The following is a 23731-nucleotide window of genomic DNA, read 5'->3' on the forward strand; positions in this document are numbered from 1 at the left end:
AGAAGCAAGATTATTAGAGATCATAGAGATTTTAATTTAGGACAAGTCTTCGTTTGGCCTAAACATGGACATTATAGTGCTACCATTAAACCTAATGACTATACTAGTGGTAGACAACTGAGTTCTGAACCTAGTACTGGTTCTGAAAATGTTAATGTTGTTAATAATGCTTGTGAAGCTGTGGATATTACTAACTGTGTACATAATAATGTATCGCCCAGTAATAGGGTACAAAATATAGCTAACATTAATAGCACTACTACTTTCAATGATACTGATGATGTAATTACTATTTTACTTAGTGAGAGTGGATCTAGCTCTATTAATACAAACAATAAAGAAGTTAGTCAGCCTACTACTGTGAATAATATTGCAGACAGAACTAACTTATATCCAGCAGTACATGTTGTGAAGGGACCGATCAATAAGAGGTTGTCAGTAGATGACGGCATAGTGAGATCCAAGTTACCTCACAAAGTACATACCACCATCACTACAGGAGTAGTAAGTGAGCTCCCTTTTCCCCTCCCAGTCTGAAAGGACAAGAATATAACAAGGGGACGCTCTATGAGCAGAGGGAGACAGAAACGCAAATTATCAGAAGAGTTTGTACCACATCAGACAATAAAGAAGATGTGGAAGAACAAAGTAAATTAGATACAGCTGAAATTTTGATACCAGCAGATTCTATGATACATAATATCTCAGGATATTTGTTGACTGAATGTGATGAGAAATTATTATGTAAAGGCCTAAACTTTATACCAAGTGCACACAGTAACTTTACGGACACTGTAGTAGACATGAGACTTTTGTCGAAATCTTATGCTTAAACTGCTATTTCATGATAAAACTGATAGTGAATTGACAGACAATAACATTACTAGACCACCAAAGTTTAAGAAGCTTAGCAACTTTGTCCCACCTAATCATCCGTTAGTTGAGGCATATTTGAAACTAACTGAGGATGATTTGTATGAATATTTTTCTCTAAAGAAATATTGGAAGAATGGTAATTTGACTAGAGGGGAGCAGACTAGCTTACTTAAACTCCAGTCCTTACAGTCCATAACCATCAAACCAGCTGATAAAGGTGGTCGAATAGTAGTTATGGACACTAGCAAATATCATGATGCTATGATTAAACTCTTGGAAGATGATTTCTATTTACAAGTTAACGAACAAATAGTGCAAGCCACTATTAGTCACGTAAACAATATGTTATTAGATATGTTGAAAGGTGATATTTTGGATCAAGAATTGTTTGACTATCTCTTTGTCAAGAATCCACTTGTACCAACAATACATGGGTTACCTAAGATTCACAAAGACTCCATTGACCCACCAATGAGACCCATAGTGTCTGGTCAGGGTTGGATCACTGAAAACCTTTCTGTCTATGTTGAGAAACATTTGCGACCTATATTAAATAAGAACAAAGTTGTACTGAAAGATTCCAAACAGTTTTAACAGATTTGTATGACTGCTTAGGTGGCATTTGTGACGTTGCTAACTTGATTTTTGTAACGCGTTTGACATCAAGTCCTTGTTTACTGTGTTACCAAACAATATAGGCCTGATTTATATCACTGAGTATCTACTCTTACATAGCGAATATACATCAGTTAAAGTAGACCTCATTGTACATTTCCTTGAACTCATTTTGAATAACAATCTGTTCACCTATGACAACAAGTTTTACCAACAGCGAGGTGGCATAGCCATGGGCACACCTTGTGCCAACAGCTATGCAAACATGTTTTTGGCATTTTGGGAATTTGAGAGTCTCTTTAATTTAGAAATGTTCAAACAACATGTAACTTTTAATAGACGTTTCGTGGATGACGTTTTTGTTTTATGGAGAGGCAGTGTTGATGATTTGTTTGTGTTCCATACTATATTGAACAACCTCACTGGCTATTTAACCTTCAGTATGAATCATTCTAGAGAGAAGATAGAATTTCTTGACTTGTACATAGAAAAGTTAGCATGTGGTTTGATTAATACAGGTGTCTATAGGAAACCTTGCTATTTTAATACTCTATTACAGCGTGATAGTATGCACCCACAGCATATTTTTAAGAATATCATTAGAGGCCAGGGGATGAGAACCTCTAGGCTAAATGCCACAGAAGAAGGCTTCCTAAATGAAGTGAGTGACCTCAAGATAAGGCTAGAAGAACGGGGCTATAGCTCACAAGAGATTGAGTCCAATCTCTCAGATGTCAATAAACTTAGACTGAACAGAGCAGCCCCTTATTTTGGACCAGTTATTACTGGTGGATCCGTTACAACAGACAATGGTAGAGATGATAGATCAACTCATGTAAGGGTTTCTTTACCATATAGTACTGATTGTCCAGCAATCAAGAATATTATTACGAAACACTGGCCTATTCTCTGTACTGATGACACCATCGGTAAACTTGTGGGGACTAAACCCTCTTTTTTATATAGGAATAAATTAAATTTAAGGAGAATGCTATGTTATTCAAAAAGGGATGAATGGTCAATGCCTTCTGAACACACAAAACCATGTGGACGCTGTAATTATTGTAATTCTCTTGACCCCAGTCCATTTTTTGAACATCCTGACATGCACACTAACTTTAGCATACGTGCTATAGCTACCTGTGATACTACTCATATAGTTTATTTGGCAGTGTGCCAAATATGTGATGCATTTTATGTTGGCAAAACCAATCGTCGTTTTAAAGACAGGATAAGAGAACACCTTTACCACATTAGGAAGGCTTCACCCCACAATGCCTTAGCTAATCACGTAGCCCAAGCAGGTCCTGAACATTATTTCCTATTTAGAGCTCTTGAGAATATTAAACCCAGTATACGAGGAGGTGACATTAGGAACCATACTGAGAGTAAGGAGAGTATGTGGATAGTTAGATTGAGAGCAGATAGGGGTCTAGGTCTCAATGAGAGAGCCTCCATTAAACCTATGTTAAACAAACGGAGGAATGTTTGTAGATTTTATAATAAATGATGGAACATATATGTTTTTACCCCTTGTAATAGATTTCTTTTGATATATATATATCTATATATACATATTTATTACAGCATCTTGAGTGTTCATGGAGAGTTTTTATATGTTTTTTTATATGTTTTTTTTATATTCATTTTATACATCTCAGCATGCTTATATGTGCATATATCTTTAAGCTTAGATTAACTCATGAATATGTAACAAGAAGCAGCCAATAGGAGATGTTTTAACTGTATAAATGTAGCCTATGTACTTGAAGGTCTTTGTTACATGACCTGATGAAGCTCAAATGAATGAGTGAAAGCGCTTATCTGACCTGCAGTGGAATTAAAGTTGGATTTTAACCTGAGGATTTTGCCTTTCATTTCTACTTGTGACTCTGCATCAGCCTAGTTGCTCCTTTTGGTTTCATTAATATTTGAGATATTAATTTAAAAAGTCTCTTAGTGAGACAGAGCATTCTGTATTCTGTCTTGGACCTGACAACAACTAGAAGATGCACTCACCATATCTGCCTTGCTCTATTAGTAAGTTCTTAGGTTATAGTATAATTCTCTAAGATACAGTAAGGATATACTAAAGCTTAGTTTAGATGTTTTCTTTATTTGAGACTGTACTGCAATGTTATTTTAAATATTTCCTGTGATTTTGAACTCTGATGTCACTGTGGATATATATTTAGTAGTGTCTTGTTCTTTTATTATTTATTATTAAATATATTGAAACCGTTCATTGTGGCTGATCTGTGTAGAGATATTTAAGTTTTGAGAGGACTTGCATATTTATTTGGTGACACTGTGTGGACCACTCCTAATAGCCTTGCTCTTGATCAAGCTACCATTTGTGCTAATATTAATATTACACAGAAAGATTGGACACCCTTTGCTAAGGGCCTTAAAGTAGCTGATAAGGAGTGACTGGTGGCAGTAATAACTACCTTATAGTCTGGGCAGAAGAGGTCATAACTAGTAAACCTGTGACATCCTTTCCCAGGTGTGTGTGTGTGTGTGTGTGTGTGTGTGTGTGTGTGTGTGTGTGTGTGTGTGTGTGTGTGTGTGTGTGTGTGTGTGTTTGCCAGTTACTTGGTCAGGGATTTGAAGTACTGGTTAGACAGAGAGTGTGCTGGGGGTCTTGGCTTGGTTACTCAGCTGAGATCTCAGTCTATAGCTGTGCCAATGTGGAGTCTTCTCAGGATCTGGAGAAAGAGGGAGAAACCAGCCCTGGACTGACTGCAGTCTCTGTGTGCTCTTAAGGGAAATTGTACTTGATGCAGAGAGCTGCATATGGAAATACTGTGTGTGTACTTGTCATCCTCAAAGTGAGTGTCACACACTGGTGCCAGTAGTGAGGATTGAGGATCCTTAATTCCTGGTCCAGTGGTGGGGAGTCACATTATTGGTTGGTAGTGGTGGGATCACCAAATCACATATTGGGATTCAGTGGTGTGGATATTGAACTCCTGTAGCCTGTAAATAGTGGTCACTAAAGAAGGTGTTTTTACTCTCAAGCAACCACACAGTAGACATTCAGAGTTTCATATCAGTATCGTTTTATTTATTTTTTGTTAGTTTAGTTAGTCAGGGAGAGCAGGCATATGTCAGCAGATAATTATGGCAAGCTCACAAGGAGCCAGTTGGCTGAGATGTGCATGCCAACCTGACTAAACCAGAAATTATTGCAGCCTTAGCCACAGCTGCATCACAGACCAGCAACCAGGAGGACAACTAGACTGACCTTGGGGATGTACAACTCTCAGAAAATGGACAGGTCTACTTTGCCTCAGGGGACTTAAAAATCTGTCTGGAGTTAAACAGACTTGAACAGGAGGCCACATGTTTGGAACTAGAATCAGCAGAGAGACTGCGGCAGGAGAAACAAATGGAATTAGAAGCAGCAGAAAGGCTTAGAAGTCTGGAAGATGAAGAAAAATGAGAGGTAGAGGCAACATGAAAAAGAGATGCTGACTCTTCTCCAGGTCATGGAGGTAATGTGGTAATCAAACCCCAGAAGCAATAAAGGTCAGTAAATGTCTTCCACAATTTACAGAGGCTGATAATTTTGATAGTTTTATTCATATGTTTGAATGGGTTTGTAAACAGTATAATGTTGATCAAGGGCTCTAGGTATAGTTCCTAACCCCCTTACTCCATGGTAACGCTGTAACTGTTGTTTCTAAATTGTCTAATACTGCTTGTTTAAATTATAATACTGTTAAAAATTGTTTATTAGAGTGTTTTAAGTAAACACCTGAAGCTTACAGAAAAAAGTTTTGTGAGCATATATGCAAGGCAGATGAAAGTGTGCATGAATATTGCTGAGTTAAGAACTTATTTTTATAGATGGGTAAGTGGGTGTCAGTTCTCCACTTTTGAAGGGTTGGCAGACCTTTTGGTGAGGGAACAAGCCCTTAGCAGTTTGCCTGAGGATACCAGAATCTGATTGGCAGATAGAGAATGCAATACTACAGATGAGTTGTGGAAAAAAATGAGACCTGTACCTAGCAAGCAGGGGATCACTGCACAAGAAATGGATACCCAGTGCTGCATAGGTCTAATGGAACCCATGGTGGGCAATCTAACACACTGCAATAGACTCCACCAGTAACAGTGGAAGCCACTAGTTCAAGTTCATGGCCAGGATCAAGGGTTAAATGTTTTAAATGTAACTAGTGGGGCCATGTAGCATATAGATGTCCATTGAGGCAAGGTGGGGGAGCCATTAAGTGGGAATGACAAAATGCCAGCGGTAAGTTGTCTGAAGACAAAAAGGGTACCAAACTACCACAAGAGGTTATAGCCTAACTTAGTTAATACAGGCCACTGCTAGGAAAGACACAGCTTCTGACCTAACCATTGTGAAGCCTGCAATGTTTAAAGAGGAGCACTACTTGCTTGGGCAGTCTACTCCAGTCAGAGCTTTAGAAAGGATCCCATTCCAAATACATTTTTCTAGTGTTCACCTTGACTGGGAAGGTAGAAAAGGAAGCAAGCAAGTAGGTGTGTTTGAGGATATCCATGCAGATGTGCTGATAGGGAATGATTTTGATAATGTAGTACATTATGTGCATGCAGTTACATGCAGTCAGGCTTGGAGACAAGCATATGGGTCTGGTAGCCTGGGGGGGACCCAGACAGACTGCACACTTGAAGCCTGGACTGGTGAGGTGGTTACTTCAGGGAGGGAGCTACCCTGTAGTAGTGAGACTGAAGGTGAACCACAGCTGCTGGTGGGTATTGATGTTCACTTGTACCAAGTGACTGCAACGGCAGAGGTGAGTAGTAGTACCCAGGCTGACAGTGAGACACCGCTGTCAGAGGATACCAGACTTCCTGTGGAAAGGGAGCTGGAAAGGGTTACAAAGAGAGAGTTGAGACAGGTTCAGCTCTCAGACCCTATATTACAAGGCTTGAGGGAGGTAGCCAGAGAGGTGCCTGATTCTGAAGGAAAGGGGGGATCTGTATACTGGAACAAAGGATTATTGTATAGAGAGTGGACCCCTGAGGGAGGGCTAGAAAGTGAGACAATAGAGCAGTTAGTAGTGCCCAGAACCTACCATCTGGCACTTCTAGCCATAGCCCATGACATTCCCTTTGCAGGTCATATGGACATAAAGTGTACCAAGAGACATAATATTCAGAACTTTTATTGGGCTAGGATTTCCAGGGATGTAACAGGGTATGGTAGGACCTGTGAGAAGTGTCAAATAGTAGGCAAGGCAGGAGACAAGGTCAAAGCTCCTTTGATGCCTTTGCCTGTAACTGAGGAGCCATTTCAGAGGGTATCCATGGATATTGTGGGGCCTCTGAGTACATCAAGTTCCACAGGGAAGAAGTATACACTAGTGGTAGTAGATTATGCTACCAGATACCTTGAGGTGGTGGCTCTGTCCTCCATTGAGGCAGAAAAGGTGGCAAATGCTTTGTTAGAGATTTTCAGCAGGGTAGGTTTCCCAAAAGAAATACTGATTGACAGAGGTGCCAATTTCATGTCAGACCTGCTGGCTTGTCTATGGAAGCACTGTGGGGTGAAGTCCCTAAAGACCACCCCTACCAGTCCCAGACTAATGATCTGGTGGAGAGTTTAAACTCTACATTAAAGACCATGCTACAGGAATTTGCATCCCAGTTTAAAAGGGAGTGGGACAAATATTTACCCCATATGTTGTTTGATTACAGAGAGGTGCCCTAGGTATCCACAGGTTTTTCACCCTTCGAGTTGCTGTATGGGCATAGGGTGAGGGGACTTCTAGATTTGATTCATGATGGGTGGGAGGGTGAGTGTGAATCCCACAAGGAGTCTGTTGTGTCATATGTCCTAAACCTCAGGATAAGGCTCAAGGAACTCATGGGCTTAGCCCAGAAGAACCTGGCAGAAGCCCACCAGCAGAAAAAAGGTCTGTTATGACAGGAATACTCGGGCTAGAGAGTATGCTGTAGGGCAGCAGGTAATGGTTCTCATTCCTGTCAGACACAACAAGCTTCAGGCAGCTTGGGAAGGACCCTTCAATGTGGTAAAGAAGGTCAGTGCTCTTAACTATATGGTAGAACTGCTATGCAGGATACAGGGGTGCAGACTGTACCATGTTAACATGATAAAACCTTTCCATGATAGAGAGGCCCTTATGCTAAGTATTTGCAGTAGAAGGCAGGAGGAGTCTGAGGGGGATCTATGGTTACAGGGAGCCAGCCAACAAAATCCCAAATTAATATGGTGGAGCCTAGGGTTGCAGGCATATGGTATGACAGTGCAATACTGTAATGGGGTCAGCAATGCAAAGACAATGGGGATCTCAAGACAGGGTATGGGATAATGCATTCCCAGATAGGCTCATTACTCTCAAGCAACATTTCTCAAAAGTCACTTGAAAAACTAGTTTGAGTCTTCAAGGGGAAAAGAAGTTTGACAAAGGAGATACTGCCAGTCCAGCTAGCTGGAATTTTGTAAATAATTATATATGTCATTGGTGAATATCGAAATGATTTATACAAGATGCTTGTGTTACAAATGTATTAGAACTGTATGTCATGTGTATATCAAGCTGCTTGTACAGACATGTGTGTTGAAAAGGGTATTTGCAGAGTGCTGTTTGAAATATAGCCACAGTGGGCTTGACTGGAAGAGAACATCAATGTACATACATTATTGTAACTGTTTAAATGTATATATTTTAATAGTGGAAACTGGGATACAGGAGGTTAAATTCAGAAAAATAACTGAAATGAAATTACTTTATGGCTAGGCTATAAAATATGGTATCTTTCAGTTTACAACACAGCAAGCGACACAATGTCTGTTGTAGGAAACTTTCTGTATTGTCTTTAGGGTGAAGAAATTACTAGTCTTGAAAGCATGAAGGAATGCTATTGTTTTATGACTTCCAACATATGCCAGAGATCTGAGGAGAAGCCCTTGTCTGTATATTTTTACAGGTAGATGTTAAATACTGCTGGCTTCATCAATGGTTGTTTGGCCATATAACAAGAAATGATGTCATAATGGAAAGTTATCCCAGCAATAATATATGAAATATTAATGTGAGAATTCTCTTACTGAGACAGGGCATTCTTTATTCTTTCTTGGACCTGATAACAACTAGAAGATCCATTCACCACATCTGTCTTGCTCTATTAGTAAGTTTATAGGTTATAGTATAATTCTCTTAGATACAGTCAGGAATATAGTAAAGCTTAGTTTAGATGTTTTTTCTTTATTTATTTACTTGAGACTGTTATGCAATGTTATTTTAAATATTTCCTGTGATTTTGAACTCTGATGTCACTGTGAATATATATTTAGCAGTGTCTTGTTCTTTTATTATTTATTATTAAATATATTTAAACTTTTCATTGTGGCTGATCTGTTTAGAGATATTTAAGTTTTATGAGTACTTCAATATTTATTTTGTGACACTGTGTGTGCCACTCCTAATAGCCTTGTTCTTGGTCAAACTACCATTTGAGTTAATATTAATATTATACAGATAACACTGGACACCCTTTGCTAAGGGCTTTAAAGTAGCTGATAAGGAGTGACTGGTGGCAGTAATAACTACTTATAGTCTGGGCAGAAGAGAGCATAGCTAAAAAAACCTGCGCCAGCCCTTCCATGGTGTGTGTGTGTGTGTGTGTGTGTGTGTGTGTGTGTGTGTGTGTGTGTGTGTGTGTGTGTGTGTGTGTGTGTGTGTGTGTGTGTGTGTGTGTGTGTGTGTGTGTGTGTGTGTGTGTGTGTGTGTGTGTGTGTGTGTAAATCAAACCTCAAAGTGTGTGTGTCAGTTACTTGGGCAGGGACACAAAGCACTGGTTGGACAGAGAGGGTGCTAGGGGTCTTGGCTTGGTCACTCAGCTGAGATCACAACTCTATAGCTGTGCCAGTGGGGAGTTTTACTGGGGATCTTAAGAAAGAGGGAGAAACCAGCCCCATACTGACTGTGGTCTCTGTGTATTCTTAAGGGAAATTGCACTTGATACAGAAAGCTGGATCTGGAAATTCTGTGTGTGTCCTTGTCATCATCCCAGTGAACGTCCCCCACTGGTGCCAATGGTGAGGATTGAGGGTCCTTGATTACTGGTCCAATGGTGGGGCATCACACCATCTATAATTGAAACAAGAAGAAAATAATTCATAGATTAATACAGTTCTAAGAAGCATTAGGTATGATAGAGACATAGGTCCACTTCTAATAGTCTTATATTGGTTCATAGGTTCATAAGTTCATAGGCAGGTACTAGGCTATCGGCCTAAGGGCCTACGTAATCCTAGCCAACAAGGTTCCCTGGCTTATGCCACCCAAGAAAGTTATTTTCCTGTGCCACTGTCGAGCAGAGACACAGAAGTGATCCCCGGGATATATTTCCTATTTCCCATCCACTCATCAAGATTTTTCTTGAAGAGTGCTAATGAAGAACTTTACTTGACATAGATGGGTAGCCTGTTCCAGAGTATGGGAAGTCTCTGGGACAGGAATATATCCCTTCAGCATGTCCTGTTTATTGTGGTGACAAGGTTTGGGTCCCTAGAGCGTGTAGCTTGGAGGGATTGGGATTTCTTTAGGTGTAGCATGTCCAACAGCTCTGGGTTTGACATAGCTTTATATGTTAGGCAGTGATCACCTCAGAGTAGGAGATATGCTACGGAGTAAAGCTGGAGTTTTTTGAGGCAGTCAGTGTAGGGCATTTGTTTGAGGCCAGTAATCCACTTTGTGAGGTAGTTCTGCGGCCTTTCCAGCTGCTACAGATGTCTTGTGAGGTACATTCCAAAAGGGGCGTTGTACTCTATAATGCGTCTAATGAGTGTCGAGTGGAGGGGAACAATGACCTCTTTTTTCCTGGATGAGAACCTTTTTATGATGAGGTGTGCCACTACTGACTACTGTGGCGATGTGACTATCAAAGGAGAGACTACTGTCCACCTGGGTCCCAAGGTCTCTTATCACGCATTTGGTGTTAAGTAGATTGCTGCCTATGTGGTAGCTCATGGGTACAGGGTTTTTACCAAAGGGGATGGCACTACACTTTTTGGCATTGAGGTTGAAGCCATGGCTCTGTCACTAGGCATCTGTCTCAGCGAGGCCCTTCTGTAGGATGTCCACATCATTTGGGGACTTGACTATGGCTCCTAGTTTGCAGTCATCTTCTGTGTTAGCCTGTACTTCAGAGAAGTAGATACCAAACAGGAGAGGTCCCAGGACAGAACCCTGTGGTACTCCACTTGTCACTGCTTTGAGGTCAGATTTGGAGTCTGTAACTTTTACAGTGTGGGTTCTGTCAGTGACTCAGTTGGCAACCCATCTTGTGACGTAGGGATTTATACCTAGTTTAGTGAGTTTAGCTATAATTCCAGAATGGGGGATGGTGTCGAAAGCCTTGGCAAGGTCAAGATAGGCTGTGTGAAGCTCCTTACCCTCATCTATGGCTTTGGTGACTGCCTCAAAGAAGTCAATCAGGTTCAGGAGGCATGATCGGCCTTTCACAAACCCGAACTGGGTGGGATCCAGAGTTTGGAGGTTACCTATGTCTTTGTTTATGAGTTCCATGATGATACATTCCATGTCCTTGCAGACCAGGCTCGTCAGGCTAATAGGTTGATAGTTCCCAGGATCAGTGGTGGCTCCCCCTTTGAGGAGTGGGATAACTGTTGCTGTGCGCCATTCAGTGGGCACAAAGCCTGATGCGAGGCTATTATTGAACATGGTGCTTAAGTGGGGAGCCAGTTCGTTCTGAAGTTCATGTAAAACGCAGCCTGGGATGTTGTCCGGTCCCATGGATGCTGTGTTTTTGGCTTTAGAGAGTGCAGCTTTTACCTGGATAGTTGTGATTACAGGGACTCTGCATTCTTCCTGTATAGATACGGGCCCTTTAGGGGGTGAGAAGGGGGTAAAGTTAGCACTGAACCTATCTGACAGGATGTTGGCAATATCAGTTGGTTCTGTAATTTTCTTGCCTTTGTGCTGTAACTCAGAGCAGATCTGGGTGTTGCCATCGAGATTCTTGACATAGCTATAGAATGCTTTGTGGTTGTCCTTGGAATTTGCAAGTTTGTTTTATACTAAAACTGTGCAGATGTTCCAGGTTGTAAACTAACACAAGCTGAGCCTATGATGGGAAGGTAATCACAAATGCGTAAATCTTTGTTGAAAAGGGACTTAAACTAAATGTGTGAATTTAGGTTTAAAGAATAGGAAGTGGTGAATCTGATTAGGGCAGGAAGGCAACATTGCCTTAGGGCACATAAACTGAGTCTAGGGAGGTTTATTGCATAAGCCTAGAGATAAGATTATGGTTGGGCGTCTATACTGACGTAAAGGAAACAGCACAGTTTTGCCTTGAAAAACATTAGTTTACTGCCGTTAATGAAACTGATTCAAATAAAGAAAAAGAACAAAATAATAAACTCAGGAGTCTAAAGTGCTTTCGCCTAACTAACAAAAAGCAGGTGAGATTTCATCAGATCAGTTTAGAACAGTGCAATGGCATTAAGTGCATTCATGTCGTTAACTCTACTAAATAATAAACGTGTACATGATAGACTTGATTTCAAGACCAGAAAAAAAAAATCAACAGATTTAGCAACATTGGATATTTCACCTTTCCCCACTGTTGTGCAGTCTTGGAGTTAGTATATATAAGTAGCAGGGGGGGGGGGGGGGGGTTGTGCAGAGGGCTCACTCATCTGCAAAAAAAAAAAATTTGTTTTTTGTTTTTATTTTGTCTTTTTTTCAGTCATTTGACTCTCGGTCTTTTCACATTGATCAATTTAGGATCAATTTTGTGAGTGTTTGATTATGGGTAATACACTCACATAGATAGCTACATATCTTAAATATATATCTTAATATATTCAAGACCTAAATTAGTTTTATTTACATAGTGAGAAGTTAAACTCAAAAATGATTTTAAAAAATAAAGTAATACAAGTCACTTAGAGTCTGGTAGAAATTCAAGTCAACTAGAAATATAATTTGTTGTTTATAGTCACTCAGAACATTTCCATGGCACTTGTGGCTTCTCTGTATGTTACTGCTTCTGTTTTACGGACCTTTCATAGCTTTTTAAGACTCCTGACTATTGGCTTGCATGTCTATTCCTAGAGGGAAACATATGTGTGTGTGTGTGTGTGTGTGTGTGTGGGGGGGGGTAGTGCAACATGTGCATGAATAAATAAATAAATAAATCAATACAATACGTATTGAATTTAAGCAAAACAATGTTTGAAAGATTGACCACAAAGCATCAGCAATGCAAACATTGACAGGCCACCATGCATGTGCCGAGCACTAACCTCTTGCTAATTATATATACTAACTCTGAGATCACACAGTATCAAGGAAAGGTTATATTCCCCAGCCCTAAAAATTGTGTGCATACCTGTCGACCTTTACTTAGTCGATCAAACAAATGTCAAGTGAAAGCTAGCTTTAACAATATTCAGTGCTCCCATTATATATATATATATATATATATATATATATATATATATATATATATACATATACAGATATTTATATACATATACAGATATTTATATATGTATGTACACACACACACACACACATATATATATATATATATATATATATATATATATATATATATATATATATATATATATCTGTATGTATACAGACTCACATATATGCAGATATATTGCACACACATACAAGTTTATTTCAGCCGATCAGCTAGCATAGTTAATGCATATAGAAGACCCATAAAGACATGGAAGGAACATGAACCATTCAATAAAAAATTATCAGAAATCAAGACTAGACTCTAAAGATTTGAGCAAAGATCATATAACTGAACCATTATGTGATATTAAATCCTCCTAGAGAAAATAAAGAGCCTCACTTATTGAGCTCCAATAGAATCTTAGAAGATACAAGACAATTTGTCCTTGTAGCCATTTATGCCTTACCAGTATCCACCCTTAGACCTTACCTTCTTTTTCAAGAAAGAATAGGCCAGTCTTGCCAGGGATGAATTTATAAATACCTATCATGCTGGGGATAAATTTATAAATGCCCATTCTAATTCCTTCTTAATTGAACATAATGTGTCACACTGCTTGGTCTGGACTGGGAGTTTATTTTTGAGAAGAGGTAGGCATTGGGTGACTAATCTATCTCTCCACTGTGGTTTGTAGATTTACTGATGACGGTTCAGATCTCTGGTCCTAGAGTTCCCTGGCCTGTTTGATTTGTGGAGATATCAACCAGATCCCTAATCACCTGGAAGGCATGGCACATATATCCCATAAGGGGTCTGGAGGACAGTGAATACAGGAACAAAGCATTTAGCCTCTCTTGGTAACTTAGGTTTTTTAAGTCAGTGATTTTTATTTTTTTGTCAGGAACTTTTGGAGTCTCTCCATCTGCTTGATATGTCCTGTAAGATACAACCCAAAGTGGGAATTATATTCAGAGATGGGCTTGATCAGTGCATAATTTAGAGGGGCAAAGATGTCTGTGGATCTATGGTATGACAGATTTCCTGAATACTATTGCAGCCTGATGATCTACCCATAATCCAAGGTCACAACATTTTAATTTTGAGGTGGGATGTTTCTAGACTGTAACCTGGGCTAGGAGTTTGTTTACCAAATGCAAAAATATTGTATTTTTTTAGCATTTATTTTCTGCCCAGCACCAGCCATTAATATGCATATCTGTGTTGTAGCATCTGCATATCAGAAGTGGACTGGCGTATGACACCCATTTTCCAGTCATCTGCAAACTGGTTAACCAGAGAGCCCCATTTTTAATTTGAAGATCAGATAACTACATGCTGAACAGCAGAGGTTCCAGCATGGAAGTTCAAGGGACTCCACTGGTTACTTTCATACTGTCTGAGGATGGGAGCAAAACCTCTTTTGAAAAAGTCTGTTATCAACAATTGAGAAAGTGGTACAGCTGATTATAAATAAGCTGATTGAAATGTTAACAGCTTTTTCAGTATGAGCTCTCTGTACAGTGGGGTTTGGGTAATATGCCTTTTTCCAATTTTAGTCTGATCTCAGAGTTAGTATATATAATTAAAAGGAGTGTGATGGTACAGGGGCACTTGCTACCCTGCAAAAACAGTGTTTTTTAAAGTTGTTTTGAAACTTTGTGGATCTGTGATTTTTGCTGTTTCCAATAATATTTGGTTGATGATTAGGTAGGTCACTAAAAGGTTATGTTTATCTGAGGATGCCCATACCACTTTCACTGTGTATGTTGTGATCTTCAGCCAATTTGCTATTTATCTAACTTTGTAGGAATCAGGTTGGAGTTCTTTTAGCTAATTAATAATGTTAGCATGCGGTATGGTATCAATTTTCATACTAAGCTGAACTGAGGAGGGCTACCAGCCACAACTCTATGCTGAGATATCAGACAACTAGAAGCCTCTGAGCTTCCTAAAAAAAACATAAATTGCCTGTTTTCTTGATTATTTTTATTTATTGCTTATTCTTAGTATTCATTGCACTTTTTATTGTCTGCTGTCTACTTTTTTACTGTATTTTATTACTATAAAAGAATATGCACTGCTGTACTGCAATTGTCTACCTTACTGGACCTGTTAAATCACTTTTTGTTACTGTTTTCACTGTTTGCAAAGCTTTTTTTGCAATTTTCACTGTTTGTAAAGTATTTACTGGAAATTTTCTCTGTTTGTAATGCATCTGTTTGTTTGTTCTGATTTTCTCTCCAAGGAGTGTGTCATATAACTGATTTGTTTGCAGTTAAAAGCATTATTTAGAGTCTCCTTGCCTTTTTTGTTGTTTACAAGATTTATTTAGTGTCTCACTGCTGTTTTTCTGCTGTGGTAAACATTTATTTAGTGTTTTCAGCCTAAAATAGTGTAGCTGGTAGCTGTAGCATAGTTCAGATACAGGTTTGATACATCTGGGCCTGTTTGTTTGTAGTGGCTCTTTGTTCTGAGCACATTTTCCAGGCCATCTTGAATTGGAAAAGGCCCTTCTTCACTCTAGTGAGAGGATTGCGCTGATTGGTACCTGGCTAGTAAAGGCTGGCTGGTCTAGGGGATGAGGTGAGCATCACATTGGTTCTTTTGAGCTTTTTTAAAATATTTTTTAGGTTTTTTTCTTCTGGTATTTAAACCCCACCTTTGAGTGGGTTTCTGCTTGTTTGCACATCACACAGCACCTTGCATCGTATGCCATAGCCGGACTGATAATTTTGACAATTTTCCCTTAGCTACAGCTGTATGCCATTCATGTAGTCCTCTTCTTTAACACATTTTAGGGCAAAAAGGCATTACTAGTGAAAGCACCCCATTGTGATAACAGCCTCAAGAGTTTTTCTGCGGCCCTGCTGTACTGACTACTGTAGTACTAAGCATAGCCTCTGAGGTACTAACACACCTCTCCCACTAGTTATTCCTATGTGTAGCCCCCTTTTCCTGCCATGTTCCTGTTTCAGACCATATAAACTTACCTAGCACTATGGATGGACAATTTCCCACAATTTCTCTAGCCAACTTGATCGACATGGGCATTCTGAGGCAGTGATGCAACTATATTAAAAACCTTGAATCTATGCTCTCTCACATGCCAGTCAGTACATCTGACACTGAGAGGGTTGTCGGCATGCACACCTCACCACCTACTCCACCCAAGCCCACATCACACACACTTACATATATGGAGGTCCTTGCCAGATACTTACCTAAACACCAGTGACCTCCCAAACACAAACATAAGCATGCTACACATAATACTTCCTCTGCAGAACACAATACACACAATTGGTCATTGCAACAGTGTCTCACCTGTCAAGCCCATAAGGCTAAACATTAAACCTGGCATATTAGTCATACGTGACTCCATTGTGAGACACATAGATGCCCCTGTCATCAGACTGGATAAAGAAAAGGTCACGGTCAGCTGTCTGTCAGGTGCCAGGATCCATCATAAGACACATGCACTAAAGTCTCTCAACAACAAGTATTGTTATGACTCTCTCATAGTCCATGTTGGTGTGAATGACTTGAGATGTACCTCTCTGGACTATATGAAGAGAGACATGACTGAGATCTCTGATTATGTGTCTTGGGCAGGTATGTCCCTAGCCTTAAGCAGCATTTTACCTTCACTTAGAATGATTGAGATTACCCCACCTGGTTATAGCATTGTAAGACATGATCGCTCCACCAAGAAAGGTGGAGGAGTAGCAATTATATATAGAACTAACCTAAAACTTACTCTTCTTGACCTTTCCTTCTCCCAAAACTACAATGCTGAAATAATTTGCTCAAAAATACAAATCAACAATAGTAAAGCAATAAACATCATCTGTGCATATATCCCCCCAGGAAATAACATCCCTACCCTAGAACACATTCTAGAACAAATCTCTAACAAACTTCCTCAAGAAACACTCTTTCTTGGGGACTTTAACATTGATTGGATATCATGTAGCAACATTAACCCTACTTCTCATATAAACCTAAATGGTTTTAAACAACTCATTAATGGTCCGACCAGAACCAACAAAAACCAAAAAAGAAACCACCTTGGACTGGATCCTTACTAACTCCCCCCTACAAAACTACCAAACTGGCATCCTTTCTGACGACATTAGTGATCACTCCCTCATTTACGTAGTCAGAGCCAAAACTAACCTAAACTTTCCTACCACTCACAAAACACTATACTCCAAAAAAAATTTTATTCCTGAACAGTTTCAAACAGAACTTTCACAATATAACTGGACCCCTCTAAAACACCTCACACTTAACAAAGCCGTTGAATACTTCAATTCAGCATTCCTTGCAATCCTAAATCAACATGCCCCAAGTCGCACTATTAGAACAAAGACTAAGACAGCACCCTGGCTAACCTCCAATACTAAGCATAAAATTATTCTCAGAAATAAATCTTGGAATAAATGGCGTTCCTCTAGAAACCCAACAGATCATCAAACCTTTAGAGAGCTCAGAAACAGTACCAAAAAAGCTATCATAACAGATAAAAAGAATTTTTACTTTGAACTACAACAATCCACCAATAAAGAACCAAAAAAATTCTGGTCTACTATTAACAATCTAATTACCCCAGGCAAATTAATCACACCCAATCCCCAGGACTTAGACCCCGAAGACTCTACTTTAATAGCCAATAATTTCAATACTTTCTTTACTTCATCCATACAAAGTCTTGCTAACCACCTATCTCCTGATACCTCTCAACTGCTCTTAAGTAGCTTCAATGACTCTATTCCTCTCCTTCAACTACAACTCATACCCACCTCTTATATACAATCTTTTACACAAACTTAAACCCACTACCCCCTCAGCAGACAAGCTTCCTGCTGAATTCCTGCAAGTAGCAGCTAAAGCTATTGCCTATCCTGTCTCTATTCTAATAAACAGATCCATAAAAGAAAGTGCTTTCCCAGCAATTTGGAAAATATCACACATCATACCCTTACACAAAGGAGGCAAATCTACCGACCTTTCTAACTTTCACCCAATTGCATTGTTATCTCCTCTAGCAAAAATTATGGAAAAATGTATACATAAACAACTACTAAACCATCTCCTCCTTAACAACCTACTAGCTGACACCCAACATGGATTTAGGCCTTCACATAGTACTACCACTGCACTACTCTCTTTCACCAATACCATCAACTGTAACCGTAATAACAACAAACTAACCTCTTCTCTATTTCTAGACCTGTCAAAAGCCTTCGATATGGTAAATCATACACTTCTTCTCCACATACTGAAATCCCTTGCCTTGGATGACTCTTCTTTAACCTGGTTCTCATCATATCTAGAAGATCGACATCAAGCAGTACTCTGGAAAAATTCTCTATCTACTCTATTACCCATCTCATTAGGAGTACCACAGGGATCTATACTAGGCCCACTTTTATTCTCCATCTTTATTAATGATCTCCAATCATCTATCCAAAACACTACCTGCATACAATATGCAGATGATTCCACTTTAATCTGTACAGCCTCCTCTCAACCAGATCTCCAATCCCTTACACAAGCTACCTTTTCAACCGTTGAACAATGGTTCTCTAAAAGATGTCTTCTCCTTAACCCCAAGAAAACAAAACTATTACTTTTTCACCTACACACAAATCTACTCAACTACATTTTACTATCACTGCAAGTGATAACTCTCACATTACTCCTGACTCCACTACAAAACTGCTTGGTGTTACTATTGATAATAATCTTAGCTTTGACCACCACATTAATAACACAATAAAACAGTTAATAAAAGATTGGTTCACTATACAGAATAAAACCCTTCCTTACACCTAAGGCACGGACTACTTTAGCACAATCACATCTTATCTCTACCCTTCTGTATGCATCCTCGATCTACACTAATCTATCTAAAGGTAACCTTAGGAAACTGTCTACATCCTACCACAACATAGCTCGATTTGCCATTGCATCTCAATATAGAACTCACCACTGCATAAACTTAAAACTTCTACACTGGCTGGAACTTCCTAACAAGATTATCTATCAACAACTCTTAATAGCACATAAAATTTTATATCAACCCTCAAAACACCTGCTCTTAGCAACCTCTTGACTCCCTATAATAATTTAAAACAACTACGCTCCTCCCAAAAGCTACAAGTTAACATGACCAGAATTTCAAACTCTGCAGGAACTGCCTTTTCTCCAACTCAGTTGGCAAAATATGGAATAACCTTCCCTTACATATCTCCTCTCTAGCCACTTTTCCTTGCTTTAAAAGCAACTTCTTTCACATCTGAATAACTTCTGGCTCTGCTCTTGTACCAATCCAGACTAACCTACTTTCATCTTTCAACTATATTTGCATTTTATTTAACACTCTAAATCTCTCTCTCAAATCATAAATAACATTATGATTCTACTGTTACTAAAAAAAAAAAAAAAACATTATTATTTTTATTTTCATGTTTTTAATTACATAATTTGTATTACATAGTTAGTATTATCTATTTGTTATTAGAATAGCATCACCTGACCTGAACTAATTTCCTTGTATTATTGCTCTTTGCCTATATCACAAGTGTTTTTTTACATGTATTTCTATAAACATGCTTTAATCTGTGGAGCTTTTCTCCCCGGGCCTCCACTGAAAATGGACAATGATCCAGTTGGACTAGCCCGGTCAACAAATGTAAAATAAAAATAAATAAATGATGCCTCAATAGAAAGAGAAAATGATTGACTTCAATAATTGGCTTAGTTTTTGGTGTCATTCTAAGGGGATCCAGTATCTGTCAACCTGGGATGACATGAACGACAAACCTCGATGCTTTAAAAGACATGGTCTTCATCTGTCACCCCTGGGATTTTGGCTACTGGCTAAGGGTCTTGCCAATCCTATATTGTCTGTTTTAGGCAGTGTCACAAGGACAAAACTCCCAATGTAAAAATATCAGCCAAAAACAATCTCAAAGTTATGCTGTTAAATGTTAGGAGTCTTAACATGAAACTGCACTCACTGGAAGCACTCCTCTTCCTGGAGGACATAGACATTTGTGCAGTCATGGAGAAATGGTTCTAGGCTGTGGACAGCACCCCAACCATACCAGGTTATACCTCCTTCCACACATTCAGACCACAAACTGAAGGCAAGAAAATTAAAGGAGGCAGTGTATCAACATTCATCAAAGATAAATACACCACCAGATTGGTTAAACAGTATGATGCCCTAGAGATACTTGAGGTGCAATTAACTGTTGGTAGGACACCTATTCAAGTCATTGCAGCTACATAACCCCCTCTATGAATCAGGACACCCACTCTGCTTATTTAGATCAGCTTGAGTCTATCAAGATACAACCGAACACCATGGTTTTGGATGACTTTAACTACCCTAGCATTGACTGGTTGAATTACTCGTGCTCAAACTCACCTGCCCAAAGGTTCCTCGACTTTGTCAACTCCAATACCCTCTAGGGCTGCCAACATCCTGCATCTGGTGCTTACAAATATGGGAGACCACTGTAGCATCCCCACTGTGAGTTAATCTGTGGTGAGATCTGACCACAGATCTGTCTCATTTGAAGTAAGTATCACACCTGACCCCCCCCCCCACCCCCACAAGCAGCAACTAGTCTAAAAAACTTCTCCAAAGCAGATTATAACCTCTTACTGGATGGTATAAATATCTTCACTGCACCTCCCCCCTCAGATAGAACCAGTAACTATGCCGAGCTCTACACCAATACCTTATACAAATACCTGTATAACTGCTGTACAACAGTACCTGTTAGGACCAAAACAAGCTCTTCTAGGAAGAGCAATCCTGCCTGGTGGACAACCACCATTAGTAGGCTTTATAATAAAAGGAAGAAACTGCTGTCTAAGAGTAAGAAGGACTAGGCTCTAAACTGGAGACACTCCCTTCTCAGCTTAAATAAACAAACAAGACTTCTTGTAAAGTCCTCCAAGACAAACTTCGAATCCAAGTTTGCTTCCTGAAGAATGGACAACTATAAGGCATTCTTTAGTTACATCTGTGACCTAAAACGTAAGACCCAGATTTGTGCTGAACTGGTAGTTAATGGTAATGCATATACTGAGCCGGTGGAGATAGCTAACCTATTAGCTGACAGCTTTGGTAAAAACTTCACTTCCCTGTCACCACCAAATGTACTTCATGACATCCCTACCACCTGTCCCCTACCTTGTATCTCTAAAGACCAGGTCATAAATGCCATCTCTAAGGCCAAAAACACAGCATCAGTGGGACCTGATAACATCCCAGGCTGCATCTTACATGGGCTCAAACAAGAATTAGCATCACCATTGGGTAATCTTTTTAATCACAGTCTAAGCACTGGCTTTGTCCCAGCTGAATGGAAAACAGCCACCGTTATCCCCTTGCACAGAGGTGGTGTTTCTACTGACCCTGGGAACTACAGACCTATTAGACTGACAAGCCTTATTTGCAAGGCCATGGAGAGAATCATCATGGACCTTATCAACAAAGAAACCCTGTTCTGCCTCCACAGACAAACTACCACCTACCTTCCTTAAACTTGCTGCCGACTCTATTGCCTACCCTGTCTCTGTACTAATAAACAGATCAGTTCTCGAATCAACTGTTCCTACCCTGTGGAAATCTTCCTTCACTATACCATTACACAAAGGGGGGAACTCAACTGACCCCACAAACTACCGACCCATTGCCATTCTACCCCCCCATCTCTAAGATACTAGAAAAATGTATTCACACACAGCTTCTTAACCACCTCATCAAACACAAACTACTCACTCCCACCCAACATGGATTCCATCCCAACAACAGCACTACCACTGCCCTCCTTTCCTTCACTCACACTATTGCAGAGGCAATGGATAACAATAAGCTTGTCTCTTGTCTCTTCCTCCACCTCTCAAAGACTTTTGATACTGTTTCTCATCCTTTACTACTATCCAAAGTCTCAAACCTACACCTATCCACATCCTCCCATCATGGTTCACCAGCTACCTAACCGGAAGGCAACAATCTATCAGATGGCTCTCATCCATCTCCCCCTTCCTTCCTACCCCCACTGGTATACCCCAAGGCTCCATTTTAGGTCCCCTCCTGTTTAATGTATTCACCAATGACCTGTCTACCTCCTGCAAAGAGTCTTCCCTCATACAATATGCTGATGACTCCACACTTATATCTATCTCCAACAACATCTCCAAGCTCCATACCTTAACCCAGCAAGCCTTCCTTTCCACTGAGCAATGGCTATCTAACAACCAATTGATGCTAAACCCCAAAAAGACAAAGCTCCTGCTCTTCCTTCCCCAATCTCTTGCCCATCATAAATCATCATTTTTCATCAAATCCTCAAACAACACAACTATTCAACCTGATACCCATACAAAACTACTTGGAGTCATATTAGATGATAAACTTCAATTCAACCTCCACTTACTCCAATGCATAAAGAAAACATCAAAAACTAGGTCTACTTTATCGAAACAAAACATTTCTCACCCCAGAGGCTAGACTGACACTTGGACAGGCACTACTCCTCCCCTCCCTCCTTTAAGCCGCCCCTATTCTCACAAACATACAAGTCACCACCCTGAATAAACTACAACAAACCTATCACAAAATAGCTAGATTCATCACCAACTCACCATACAACACACACACCATTGTATTGCATTAAACTCTCTTCAATGGCTAGAACACTCCCAACAATTGCTTCTATCTCAATTTCAAATACTACACTCTATTCTCTACAAACCGTCTTTCTGTCCATCTCTCTCACCCTTAGTCTCCACCTATACTCCATCCTGAACCCTCCGTACATCAACCCAACAGCTACTAGACATATATCAACCAAACAAATCTATTGGGAAAATACTCTATAAACATACTGTCACCAATGCCTGGAACAAACTCCCCCTTAGCCTACGATCCATTACCCACTACACCCAGTTTAAAAATGAACTAAAAACTTTTCTACTTAACTCCAAGACTTGCTCCTGTCATAAACCCACCTAGTCTCCCTCTCCTGTCTCACACTTTGCTACACACCATTCTGAAGAAGAAAAAAAAAATTTTGATGATAGAACTTCATGTATGTATTTTATGTATTAACAGCTTTGTAATTGTTCTCTTCTATACTCAACTTTGTTATTGTTTGTACTCAACTTTGTTATTATTAACAGCTTTGTAAATCCTTCAACTATGTTCGTACTATACTTCTGCATGCAATCAATGTACTATTATGCAATTTTCTGGAGCTTTTCTCCTCGGGTCTCCACTGAAAATGGGCCAAAAGCCCAGTTAGACTAACCCAGTTAACAAATGACAATAAATAAATAAATAAAATAAATAAAGATATAGGTAATCTCCAAGCATTAGATCATACCCAGTTTGGATTTGTCAAGGGAGATCATGCCTGTTAAACTTGGTGGACTTCTTCAAGACAGTCACCAGGACCCTGGATGAGGGGAACTCTGTGCATACAGCCTACCTAGACCTAGCCGAGGCATTTGACACTATCCCTCACTCAGACATCATTGACAAACTCTCCCAACTAGATATCAACCCTTATATCATAAGGTGGGTTGCAAACTGGCTCACTGATAGAACCCATACAGTCAAAATAGGGGACTTCACCTCCAACAGCATACCCATAACCAGTTGTGTTCCACAGAGATCAGTCTTGGGACCTCTACTGTTTAGAATCTATTTCTCTGAAGTACAAGCTAAAACAAAGGGACTGTGTCTGACAAAGTT

The sequence above is a fragment of the Protopterus annectens genome, chromosome 6.part0 (assembly GCF_019279795.1).
Source record: "Protopterus annectens isolate FY-2018-M chromosome 6.part0, PAN1.0, whole genome shotgun sequence".
Classification (NCBI taxonomy): Eukaryota; Metazoa; Chordata; order Ceratodontiformes; family Protopteridae; genus Protopterus; species Protopterus annectens.